This window comes from Ammospiza nelsoni, chromosome 17, assembly GCF_027579445.1.
Source record: "Ammospiza nelsoni isolate bAmmNel1 chromosome 17, bAmmNel1.pri, whole genome shotgun sequence".
Lineage (NCBI taxonomy): Eukaryota > Metazoa > Chordata > Aves > Passeriformes > Passerellidae > Ammospiza > Ammospiza nelsoni.
This window is the reverse complement of record NC_080649.1, coordinates 4,750,350-4,762,741: the sequence shown is the minus strand read 5'-3', so window position 1 is coordinate 4,762,741 and position 12,392 is coordinate 4,750,350. Positions and strand designations below refer to the sequence as shown.

At 43.7% G+C, this 12,392-nt stretch overlaps 1 protein-coding gene across 6 annotated transcripts in view; it reads right to left on the bottom strand.

Moving 5' to 3' along the window:
- The window catches only part of MAD1L1 (mitotic arrest deficient 1 like 1), a 347,684-nt gene that overhangs the window by 90,553 nt on the left and 244,739 nt on the right, over positions 1 to 12,392 (bottom strand). The window lies entirely within an intron of this gene.

Below are 12,392 nucleotides of genomic sequence, written 5' to 3'. Positions count from 1 at the left end.
CTACAGAAAGCAATAAAGTGGAAAAATGGTCCAAAATACGCCTCTGTATGGTTGCATCAGGAGGAAGCTGCCTACGAGGTAAATCTCCTCCAGTGGAGGAGATTTGAGGTAAGTGCTTTGATCTCAAATTGACACACTGCTTAGGGAATCCCTCAAGGTTTGGGAAGGGGCTTTTACTGCAATAAAAAGCCTGGAGAGCACCTCTGCCTCTTTGCATTTGCTACCTTAACTGGACTAGTCCCTATCAGAGAGGCCCTGGGAGACTGCCTGCCACTCACCTGTGTTTTATTGCTACAAAGGGAGCTGCCAGTACTGTGAATCCTTCAAGAGGATACACAACAATTACCATGAATCTTTCACCCAAGGTGCCTTCTGAGTAATTAAACCTCAATTTATCATCCCATTAATTAAAGAGATTGGCTTTACTTGAATATACACTAGAGATGTATCCCAAGTCAGCCTGTTTTATCAACACTGCAGCCCAGGGTTAGGAAAAATCCTGACTCTTTCTAACAGCAAACAAATAGACTTCCTCAGTCGAATACCTCTTTGTCATTCTGAGGTTTAAGGCTTTGTGCTGTGATCAGAGACATAATTGCAGCATTTGCAGCCCATATGTCTTCAGTTCAGCTACTTCAGGTCCAGCAGCAGGACAGCAGGAACTCAGAGCAAGGTGACTGCTGGAATATGAGGGATGGTTTTGGCTGGGTTTATAGAGCCCATACTAAAACATTATCGCTTCCCAAGTGAGCTGGAAATTTTTTTGCTGGAGTACTTGCTGGAAAGTGTTTCCATTGGCCTCCCAGGCACAGTGCAGGGAGGATGGAGGATGAAGACTGCAAGGCCATGGACTTGCCAGTGACATTGACCTCTGAGCAGCTGCAGGCACACCGGGAGAGAGACAGCCACCTCTCATCTCCTGTACTGCTCTGGTTAGGCACTGTGGGTGGAACAAAAGGATAATTCAATGTGTTAAGGTAAAGTGCCTTCAATGCCACCGAGGATGCCCCTGCTCAGAAGTACTTTGGCCTTAATCCAACTCAGTTTAATCCCCAGGCAAGGACAGGAATTCTTTAATGGTTAAAGAGAACTGCATGTTCCTTTACTTCTGAGTGAGAGCATCCACTCAGGGAGAGTTAACCCTGGCCAGCTCCTTACCTTCAGCTAATCCAGCTCCACCTTGCTGGGCAGCTTCTGGTGCTGATGTGCAAGCAATGATCGCCTTTACCCTGGGCACCCCCAGCTGCATCTTGCTTTATGAAGGGGAGCAAACCAGTTGTGGGGAACATCATCTTTGGTTCACTAAAACCCTGCTATATAGGGAACCTCCTAATTGTTGGGGGATGTAAAGCAAGTAGAGACTATCCAAACCACCCTTAATGGCCCAAAGGGTTGTGTTTTACACACAGTCCCTTCTCATGAGCTCAAAAAGGCTCTTTTCTGACCACCCACCTTCCCACTCACAGCAACTCATCAATGTGTAATTAATTCAACCCTTCTCTGGATTATTACAACCCTTTCCCCATCATCTCAGCTGGGACTGGTCTTTGATTAATCAAGTAATCAGCCTCTGAAATTGGGAGGTTAATGGGTGGCTCTGACCTGGATAGTCTCAGTTTTCATTCAGCTATGCAACTGTTAAGGACAAAATCGTATATATGAAAGTAAAAATTCAGTGACCACACTGCAGTGGTAAATAACATTTCGTCACTGTCAGAGACAGCTCTGCCTTTAATATATTGCCATGTCCAACAGCAATATTTTTTTCCTTAATAAATGCAGCCTAGCCTTGGAAAAGTAAATCTGCCTCTTCCTACTGCATCTCAGAGGTTGCTTTTCCCAACTTTTATAACCTCGGAGGTGGATGGCACCCTAATTCATTAACTCCTTGAACAGCTTTCGTTATTCATGAAGAGTTAGTGCTTTTTCCACTGTTTTGTCTCTCAGATTTGATCCTGCCAGTGGCCACCACGAGCATCCTTACCCCCACCCAACAGTGCTGGCCTAGTTAAACAACCCTCTGACTCTGCAACAGCAACTGAGTGATGGCAACTGCTTCCCTCCACTCCCCTCAGGGCAAGAAAGGAAAAACTTTGACTACAATCACTCTTTAATGCAAGAAATCTGGAGCTTTCCAGTGTAACTGAAGTACCAGGGAGCTTTCACCCCCGAATGGACTGTGTGCCCTTGCTGCCTCCCGGCTGCTCCTCCTGGCCCTCTTTCCAGAGCCTGCAGCAGTGCTGGTGTCCTGGCTGGAGGAATTATCTGCATGAAAAACCTCTCTGCGGGTTGGAGATGCCCTGTGTCAGCCACTGCCACAAGGTGCTGAACTGGGAAGCTGCTAATGTAAATGCAGCTGGATGTGCCAGGGGTGGGACAAAGCCTTGTCATCCCTCCCGTGACTCCATCAGGGCTTCTTTAGCTTAGGGACAGAGCAGGGAAAAACCCAAGCGCAGGGACACAGGAGGAATGCCTGAGTTTGCAGCTGCCCCCGGTGAAAGGTCCACTGAACCCTGACTGTAAAACAGAGATTGCTCTTCCTTTACGCCCAATTAAGCCGCAGTGCTGAGCAGCTCAGCTGCAGCTGGTGCCTCCCTCCCGCAGTGTTTATCCCCTGGGAGCAATTCAACCCGGGGCTGTTCCTGGTTTAACTCAGGACAGCACTCAGCACTGCGACCGGCCCTGCTTTCCACTGAGGGATCTGCTGGCACCACCAAGAAAGCACAGCACGAGCAGGATCCTTGCAAGAGTAACATCAGAGGAAGGTACACTGAGACTTGAGAGAAGTCAGATGGGATCCCGCTGCTGAAACAAAGCCATTTGAGATGTCCTGGGGTATCTTTCATACCTTTTATCATACTTCTGCAGGAAAGAAGCATCCTGCAGGTTGTGTGATACCAGCCAGCCCCAGGCCAATGTCTCAGACACCTTGGGGTGTCTAAAATGGCAAAAATTGATTAATTTTAGGGTACCTATGGAGCCTCTCTGCACCATGGGTCTGTCCAAGTACAGACCTGGCACCACAGATTCCCTGCACCCAGCCAGCAGGATGGCAGCATTTGCGCAGACTTGGGGACAGTAATTATTCCTTCTAATATGTCCCCCATCAAGTGAAGATGTTAAGCTGAAATGCAGCTCATTGTTTGCTTTGCATCTGAATTCAAAGCTGTGAAAACGCTAATTCTTAAGCCTCACCTAATACCGCTAATTCCCGCCAAATTTCTCGCAGAGTCAGGAAAAATTGATTTAAAAGTCAGAGTGCAACTCAGCTGTTTCAGAGCAGTGCTTAAGGCACAGCCACAGAGGCCCTGGAACAGAGGGAGATCCTGTTGGGATGGTCAGAGCAGGGCTCCAGTGACAGCACTGATGTGTCCACCCCTTTCATCTACCACCTACAGAAACCTGAACATCTTGATCCATTCAGATCTTCCCCAATGTTTGGAGAATTAGGTTTAATTACACCTTTAAAAGACAATATTTGAAAATGAGAACCTCTCTATTTAGAGAACTTGTTTCAGTTCCTGTATTTGTGTTTGACTTGCACAACAACACAGGTGAGAGAAGTTGCAGAGGCCATGGATGGGGAAGGTCACATCACAAACTCTCTTCATCCCAGAGAAGAGATGCCAAAGCATCTCCAAGTTTATGAAACAAATAAGAACTGAGAAAATAAGCAGGAGGTTACACAGGCCATGCCTTGGTTGGGGGTATGACTGAGCTGAAAACAAAAAATGGAGAATATAGAGAACAGGAAAATATGTAGAAATCATGTCCCATGTCCTTTGTATTCAGGCTGAGAGTATGCACAGAAAGTTGCTTGTCCTGAAGAGTTTGATGTGGGAAAAAAATCCTCACTTTAAAAAAAAATCATTAATCTGTTAGAAAATTAATATTGCCAAATGATTAATTCCTCCTAATGATACTGCTTCTTGAAACACCTTGTATTTTCACACACTTACATTGACTTTAATGAATAATTCAAACTATTTTGGATAAATAAATAAAATATGAGTTGGGCTTTTTTGGTCTCATATTGGAAATGTCACTGCTTTTTATTCCATTCCTTTGACACTCCTTACATCTGAAACTGTTCAGAGCAGCCTGGAAATACCACAGCTTTGGCTCTTGCTCCAGGTTCAGCCAGGTCAATCAATAACAATAGCAGTTTCTACACCAAAGAAAACCAAACTCACATTTTGCCTTTTCCCCAGGGAAAGAGAAGGAAACAATGCGACTCTGAGCATGCCAAAAGTGGCATGAAATTAAATGTATCACTAGTCTTTTCCAGGAAAATACAAATTTGTTCTGCCCATCCTCAAAGATGCCACAAGCCATGTAGCTGCATTAATTCAGCTGCAATCCCAGCTATTATATATCTCTCTCAGAAAGGCCTGCAGTCCTTTCCAACTCTCCATTAAAGGTTACTTTCTCTCAGTGACATGTTTGGGGGTCACTCACTCCAACACACACAGGATAAAGCATTTACACATCAATTCCTGTCCCTGCTGACCCTGCCAGGGGGCCTCAAGACAGATGCCACCAGACAGTGCTATGGAGGATGCTGCATTTTCACCAACCCTGCTTCACTTAAACAGGAGATTGCTTAAATTTTGTTTCCAGCTTACAGAGATGGATGCCAGAATCACCTTGTTCACACAATGGGAAGAGGAAACACTGTTTTCTCAGATCCAAGCAGCAAGGCACATTTACATTTATTCTCCCCCATCTACAGGAGGTGCTGCCATGCAGGGGCACTCCTGAACCACCCCCTGCACCCCCAAACTGATTCTGAATTATTCCATCCATTGCAAGTCTGTTCTTGCCATCTGTCTCTCTGCACCTGGGGCCCTTCCAGTCATTCCCCTGCTCAAACATCAAGCTGGAATTTTCTCTGCCAGCCTCAGTTTATGAGGAGCAATGTCTGAAAAGAGTTCTGTGATATTCTGTGAAGGGCACAACATAAAAATAAATTGTATCGTGTTAAATAAAGGCTAATAGGAGAAGAGCTGAACACTTTCTGATGTAGGCAAGCTTATGACCACTGCTTTTGAGAAATAAAATTCGCTTTGTTAGGTTTTATAGGCATGTTTTATGCCCTGGGGGAGTGGGACCCTGCAGCCCCACACCACCCCTACCCGACCTTACAGTCTGGCAGCCTCACACTGCTCTCTGCAAAACTTGAAGTTCGTGACATTACAGCCATGAATTATAACTTTTCTTGAAGGTAAAAACAGTTTTATATTCAACAGACTGCACTGGCTGTTCAATTTGAAACCTAAGTGGTATTTATTTGATCAGTCAACATTGGTTTATTTTTAAACCGTCTATGTACCATATGGTTCAATGCACCTCCCAGCCCCCTGCTTGCCCTTCCAGCAGCTCTGGGGAGAGTTTCCAAAGGCAGCACAGCACAAGTAAAGGTCTCCACCACCATGACCAGATGAAGCTCTTGCACTGACCAAGAACTGCCCACTAAAAAAATGATTTTCCAGATGTTTCTCTTCACTGAAGATGGTTGGCTGAAGGCTCCATTTCAGACAACCCATGTACCTTTACAAAGGACATTATTAATTATGGACTTTCTGGAAAGAAATCCATAATTAATTAGCCTCTGATAACTTGAAGAAAGTAGCAGAAGACATTGGGAGGGTAAGGTGAGAGCAGCAGGACACTGAGGACCAAAGAGAGGAAGCTGTGGAAAAGCATGAATTCTCTCTTGCAGTACCTACACAAACATTGGGTCAGGATCAAGTGAAGGGTGATTTTCTTTTCTTCCTTCTGCCAAAACTGAGATTACAACACCAAATGGCAAAACTCACAAGCACACCTGAGGTTGGCCAATGGAGCACCCCTAAGCAAAAGGTTCTCTCAGGGCATCCCAGCCTCAGCACTGCTTGGAGCTTTCCTTGTTGGCAGAGCTGTGTTGGAGTGGGGGCAGGAGGAAAACAAGTGGGCTTTTGGAAGCTCAGCTCAGTTCCTGCAGCTGCTCTCAGTGGAGGCAGCACAGGGCTGTGTGAAGAGACCCTGGGTACCCCTAAAATCTGTGGCTGTAATGGTGTGAGCAGCCTGCTTGCAGCAGTACAGAACGCAGTGGGGATGGCAGCACACACCCCAGACAGCAGATATTAACCTCAGGAGAGCTATTTATTGCCCAAGATGGACTCCATCAATTAGCATAATATGGCACAAACAGTTTGGAAATTAGGGTGGTCACACTGGTCATAAATTGTGACCCAAACAGGGAGACATCTCCCTCTACCTCCCAAACTATGATTAAGGTCTGCCAGCCACATTTCCCTTCCATATGGCAATTACAGCCCAACAGCACTTCTCAGAACAAAGTGATGTCAGCCAGAGCTGCAGCAAGTCATTAACTCTGGATGCAAAAAATAGCCTCACCTTAACAACACAAATATTCTGTGTCACTTCAGTTTACAGGAAATTACTTAACTTCTGCTTCTAGACCTAGCCAGCAAATCTCAGGTATAAGTCTTCCAGCCTACATGTTTTTCAGGTAATCTATTTTGGAGTTCAAAAAAAAAAAAAAAAAAAGTCAGTGGGACTTTTCATGGGCTGTAGTTCAGGGAAGTCAGGTAGCAAAAAATTGGGGCATAATTTGTATCACTTGTCAGATGAAGGAGAATCACTTCTCCACTAAGTTGCTTCCAAGAAAAAGAACGCTTTGAAACCACTCAAGTGTCTAATGAAAAGATTAATCGTAAGAACTATATAATTAACATATATAATATGCATTGTTAATTAGACAGGGTGGTCTGCAGAAGCATCTAATAGATTAATTTATCCTCTGCCTATCACCTCCCTTGCACTCGGCCCATTATTTTGTTTCCACTGGCACATCACTACTATCAGTACTACCCCAAAACACTGGATGCATTTAATCCTCTCCAACAGCACCCAGCATCTGCTATTAAACCAAATGAGAAAAACAGCTCCAGAAATAGCTATTTGTTCTCTCTCACAGTGAAGACTTTTTGCAGGAGTTTTACTAATTCACAGCACAGGGTGGACAATATTCAATCATGCATTAGAGAGTGCTTCACAGTTTATTAGCTGATGATGCTCAGCGAAGCTGTGAACGGGAGATTTCCACCCCTGGCAAGAGATGATTTCAAGCCTTCCCAGGAGCAAAACCATTCTGCTCTTATTCATGGAACTTTTTATAGTCAAATTCGGATGCTGAGACTCATGGAAATGCTATTTTAACTCAGTGGTAGTGTCCAAGATTATGTTACTTACAGTTTCTTGTCTTCCTCTGTTTTCTGCACTGCACATTCTGTGTTCACAACACAAAAAATCTGTAGCTTTGCAGGCAGACAAAATATAGAACTAACAAATGCCTCATGAGGTTCCTCCCATGTCTAAAGTCGCTGTTAAATAACTCTGTGGTGTAAGACAGATGCTGAGATGGGGCAGGGCACCATACAGGTACCCTTTAATTCTAATTTGGGATGCACAGACCAAACTCCAAACCCTGCAGACTCCCTGACTGTTTGGGAGCATGGCTGTCTACAAGCCTTTCTACCCACATAATAACTTCCTCACAGCCATTACAGCCCCATAATAACCCCATTCCCATCTCCAGAGCTCCCTTTTTTGTGACACTGTACCCTGCCCCGAGGTGGGGAGACTCAGAAAGGTCAGCCAAGGGCCCTGGGGTGCTGAGCACAGCCTGCAGGGCACAGCCAGGAAAATGCACAGGCTCCAGCCAGCTGGGAGAACACAATGGCACTGCCACAGAGAAAGGCAAGGCTCTGCAGCATGCCACCTTACTCGTGTTTTTAATGGCACAAGATTGTGGAGTTTGTTTTAGGGCTTTGTTCCAAAGGAAATTAAGCTTTAAAAAGCCTCCACTTGCTCCTTCTATTCAATGCTTTTTTCCTCCCCTGTTTATCCCCTTAATAGTGTTTTGAAGTGCTGGCTCTGTAAATGTATTGCTCTTGGCCTGAAAGCTCTCTGGATGCCAACTAGTCAAACCTTTCCCAAAGCCTTCTCCCTGCTCCTTGTGCTCCTGCAGCAGGACCCAAAGGCACTGTGCTCAAGAATCACATCAGATGTTTCCTCTGAGCACTCTTCTGAGTGCCCCAGACCTCCTCTCACGGGACAGCAGGTTCTGCCCTGCTTTTATTGGCATATTTTTCATGTTCTGCTTCATTGTTTGGTGTCCACTTTATGAAAACAATCCTTTAAAGATGCTCATGCTGGAGGAGAATGCTGTTGGTTCAGCGTGGAGCAGCAGCAGAGCAAGAGGGAGAAAGAGACTTTCAAACAACAGAACTGCAGGATTGTGACACAGATGGAAAGACAAGCAAACTTATTTCCCTAGAGCATGAAAGATGTTTGGAAACAGAGCCATCTCCTGGATAACCAGGCTTTCAATCATGTTACTCCAGCCTCTGGAGCTTTTATTTCCATTGCAGGAGTCTGAAGTGTTACTATGGATAAGGGAGGGTTATGTCCCTTAACCTTGTGCTGGTACTCTTGGCCAAGCATAAGGGCTTGATGTCTCCAAGCAGTGTCCACAAACTATGCCAAGGCTGGAGGACACCAAAATCATCTCTGGGCAGGTAACATCTGTCTCAGCCCAAATGCCAAGTCTCCTCTCCTGCTCCTGAATTATTCATCACGTGCTAACTTCCAAGCCAGTTCCGTTTTCAATTTTTAAATATTTAATAATTGGGTATTAAATATTCATGCAATTTTATTAGAAATTTTGGAAGATGGGCACTAAGGCTCTAATTGTAAAGTTCATCATTGGGACCAACTGCCTACTCAGAGAGACCTTCTGGCTACCTAGAAAGAGAGAAGGAAGAACAGAAAAGCTAAAACAAGTATTTATGCACCTCTCTGACTCTAGATCACAGAGACAGAGACACCTATGCCTTTTGTTTCCAAAAATGCATCACCTCTTTATGAAAAAGCTGAGAAACCTACACTGGGAACATGCTAGTCAGCTGCAGTCTAAAGAGTTTTTAAGAGCTTCATTTCAGTGCCACAGAGGAAGATGCACACCTCAGACAGCTGCAGTGGATCTGGTTGGTAAATGAAGCCTCTTATTACAAGAAAAATATGCAGAAAATCTTGGCTGGGATTTGGGGCAGATGCAGGGGCAGTTCAGCTCAATACACCCCTAGAAGGACACAGATTCCTCCCTTTTTCTGATGCCTGCTCAGAGGGGATGTCAGGAGGCATGGTCTCCCCTGAGCTGGTCTAATAACTTGGATTCATTAATTTTCCATGGCTGTTTCTCTCAGTGTTGCTCCTCCAGACCCTGTTTTCCTCCTTTTCAGTAGATGACGTGTTTAACCCTGATTCCTGCTGAGAGCAAGCCCATGTTCCTGTCCCTCTGCATTATGAGCACATGTTCCCCACTGGGGTGGAAATTGTATGGTTTACACAAAAGATGACACAAAAGGCCTGGAATTATATGCAAATGAATGGATCCATTCCTCACTTCTTACCATCAAAAGTCAGACTTTCCAACAACTGCATGGGGTAATTTCTGCACCGGCTTTCAAACAAAGGGCATCTCTGTGTTATTAACATCTCACTGTGGCAAGCAGTTTGTCACCTTTCACAAGAAGTATCTGAAAGGACACCAGCAATTATTCCCAAGGAGATTATTGGGTGGCTGTGTCCCAGCAAAGCAGCTGGAAGCTCAAGAGATATAATATTCACCAGGAAAACTACTTTCTCAAGTCAAGAGAACATGGAAGAGATGAAAATTTGAAATAACTGGAAACAAACACAAAACTAGAGGTAAAATCATGCTTGTTCCCTTCACTTTTGTTCATCTCTATATCAATATTAGGAGCACATCTTCAAAAGAAAACGAAAAGCTCCTGATTATGACATAACAGGACATTAACTCTGGAGACTTATCCTGGGAAGAAGCTTGATATTAATAATAAAAAGCCCAGAAGAAGAATGACTCCAGCACCAATTCCAGCTGCAGGAATCCAGCTGATTTCTAGCTCTTGTATATTTGGATTTTCCAAGAATTTTAAACCAAGGACTGGAGAAACACAAGACAGGCAAGTGCTCTCTTCCTGGGATTGTTGTATAACTCCTGGTTTTATCTTATAATACAACCCAAGAACCAGCATTTGTTTGGGTAATGTTCATGAATGAAGTGGAGCAGAAGTCCTGTGGAATTCCAAGAAAACAATTCCTCATGGCTCTTCACAGAAATGAGAAATTAGAGTCCCTGCATGTGCAAGAAAGACAAAGAGATTTAGTCACACAAATTTCTTCAGGGAAATCAGTGCTGGAGAGGGTGATGGTGATGTTCTACTGGGTGTGCTCTGAACACAGCTCATTTCCAGTTACACAGAATCACAGAGGGGCTGGGACTGTAAGGGACTTTAAAGATAATCTTGTTCCACTCACTGGACCACCTTGCTCAGAGGCCCATCCAGCCTGGCCATGGGGAGTTTGGGGGAATTAAATCTCATTAAGTGATGCTCAGCAGCTGCTAATTCCACATTCTGACCAGAAAACACAAGAAACCAGGGATGTAACCCTGGATTGTAACCTTGGGATGTCACTTTTATATTCAAAAACCAAAAAAAAACAAACTACCACCAACAAAAACAGCAAGTCTGACCTCAGAGATAAAAGTGAAGACCTCTTATACAGTGAAATACTTTTGCTGAACCACTTTGTTACCTCCAGTTCTGTGCAAAATACCTCTTCTTACTTTGATGGAAATTCTTCTGAACACTGACACCCCTGATTCTTTGGAGCCAAAGAAGCACAAGAAAATCTGAGCAAGTCTCCTGTTTGATGGTGGGAAAGAAGAACACACTATTGCTGCACTTTTGGGTGCATATTGTCAACAACTCTAAGCTCAGACTTTTCATAGAACCCATAAATATTTTTAAAAAATTATGAGCTCTGCTTGTTTCAAGCCCAAGCAACAACCATAGAGCACATAATGGTCCAAAATGGAGCACTTTAGTGTGCTCATTTCTTCACTGATGTTTTTAAAGGTTTCTCTGCATCGTCTAGGAGATATTGTCCAGAGTGAGACTTCATGTTGCTGCAGCACATTCACACAGGACATTCAACAAGGCCACAGGCAATGAGCAGAATAATACAGCTGAGGACAGAAGAAATCCATGAGGAGATAAGGACATGCAGTGACTTCAAAAAGTTAGCTTAAAGGGCAATTCATGATAAGTAATTAAAAAAAAAAAAGGTGGAGGAAAGATTTTCAGAGGGAGAACGTGGAAAAGATTTCAAGACAGAGTCAACCACTCTGAGAGCTAAAAAAATAATTAAATAGTGGCGTTTGGAAGAATGAAAAAATGGACAAATGCAGTCAAGCCCACAGCCATCCAGAAGGCTGTATGGACCTACCTGCTCAAGACAACATCTTCTCTGGTTTCAACAAGGTCAGTTTGAATAAAGGACCAAGCCAAATCATCCAGGAGGATAAAATTAATCCCACTTTTAATTCTTATCAGCTGAGGGAGTGTGATGGAGGAATAAACAGTGGTGGTGAGTGATTTCACACCTGCACGTTTGAGTTACCTTAAGCAAGGTGAGCAGGGCCATCTGAGAACTCAAATCACACAAGAATACTTGTGGATAGATCTAATAAAACAGAATCCCTGTCTTTTTTCCTAAGATATTTTATTGGCCTATAAGCCTTTTATAGACAAAACCCACACCCAAATCAAAGATTCTGCAGAAGGCTCAGCATCTTTCTTCAGAGGAATTCTACTGAAAGTGTCAAGCAAAGACACTTGATAGCTTGAGAGTTTAAACCAGAGCTTTTGGGATAATTTTGACTGCAAATAATAATAAAACACTTTGACAGCAGGGGTTTGGGTGGAGAAAAAGGGTAGGGGAAGTAGAAACATATTCTTAATTAAAATCTCATTTAGCAAATTTTTTTTAATGTGCTTAAAAATTCCACCGAGGTCACCATTCTGGAGAGATGACAAACTCCTGGGATAAAGGCTGGAAAATCCTGGTAGTCATGTCACATTTAGCAAGTCAAAGATATGTTTGTATAAGGCTGTAGAGGGCTAAATCCATTTTACATGCCGTATGTATTATTAATTTCTGACAGTGGGCTTAGAAAAACCTAATTCTCTGGAATACGAGCTCCCTTTGAGCAGAGGGAAGCCTTTTCAAAACTCATCTTTTATTGACTGAGTCATTTTTGAGTCAATCTGTCTGCTTTCGGCAAGACAAGAGTTTTAAATCTTCTCCCTTTTTTTCCTCCTTTTTGAGTCGTGGCAAGTCTATTAAAACCTGCTAATGTATGCAGCAAGGCCTCTGATTTGAAATGTAATGAATTCTTCAGATAGTGGCAGATTAGGGGGAGAAGATGATAGAAACAGCCAGAGCTGCCAAAAAAAGAA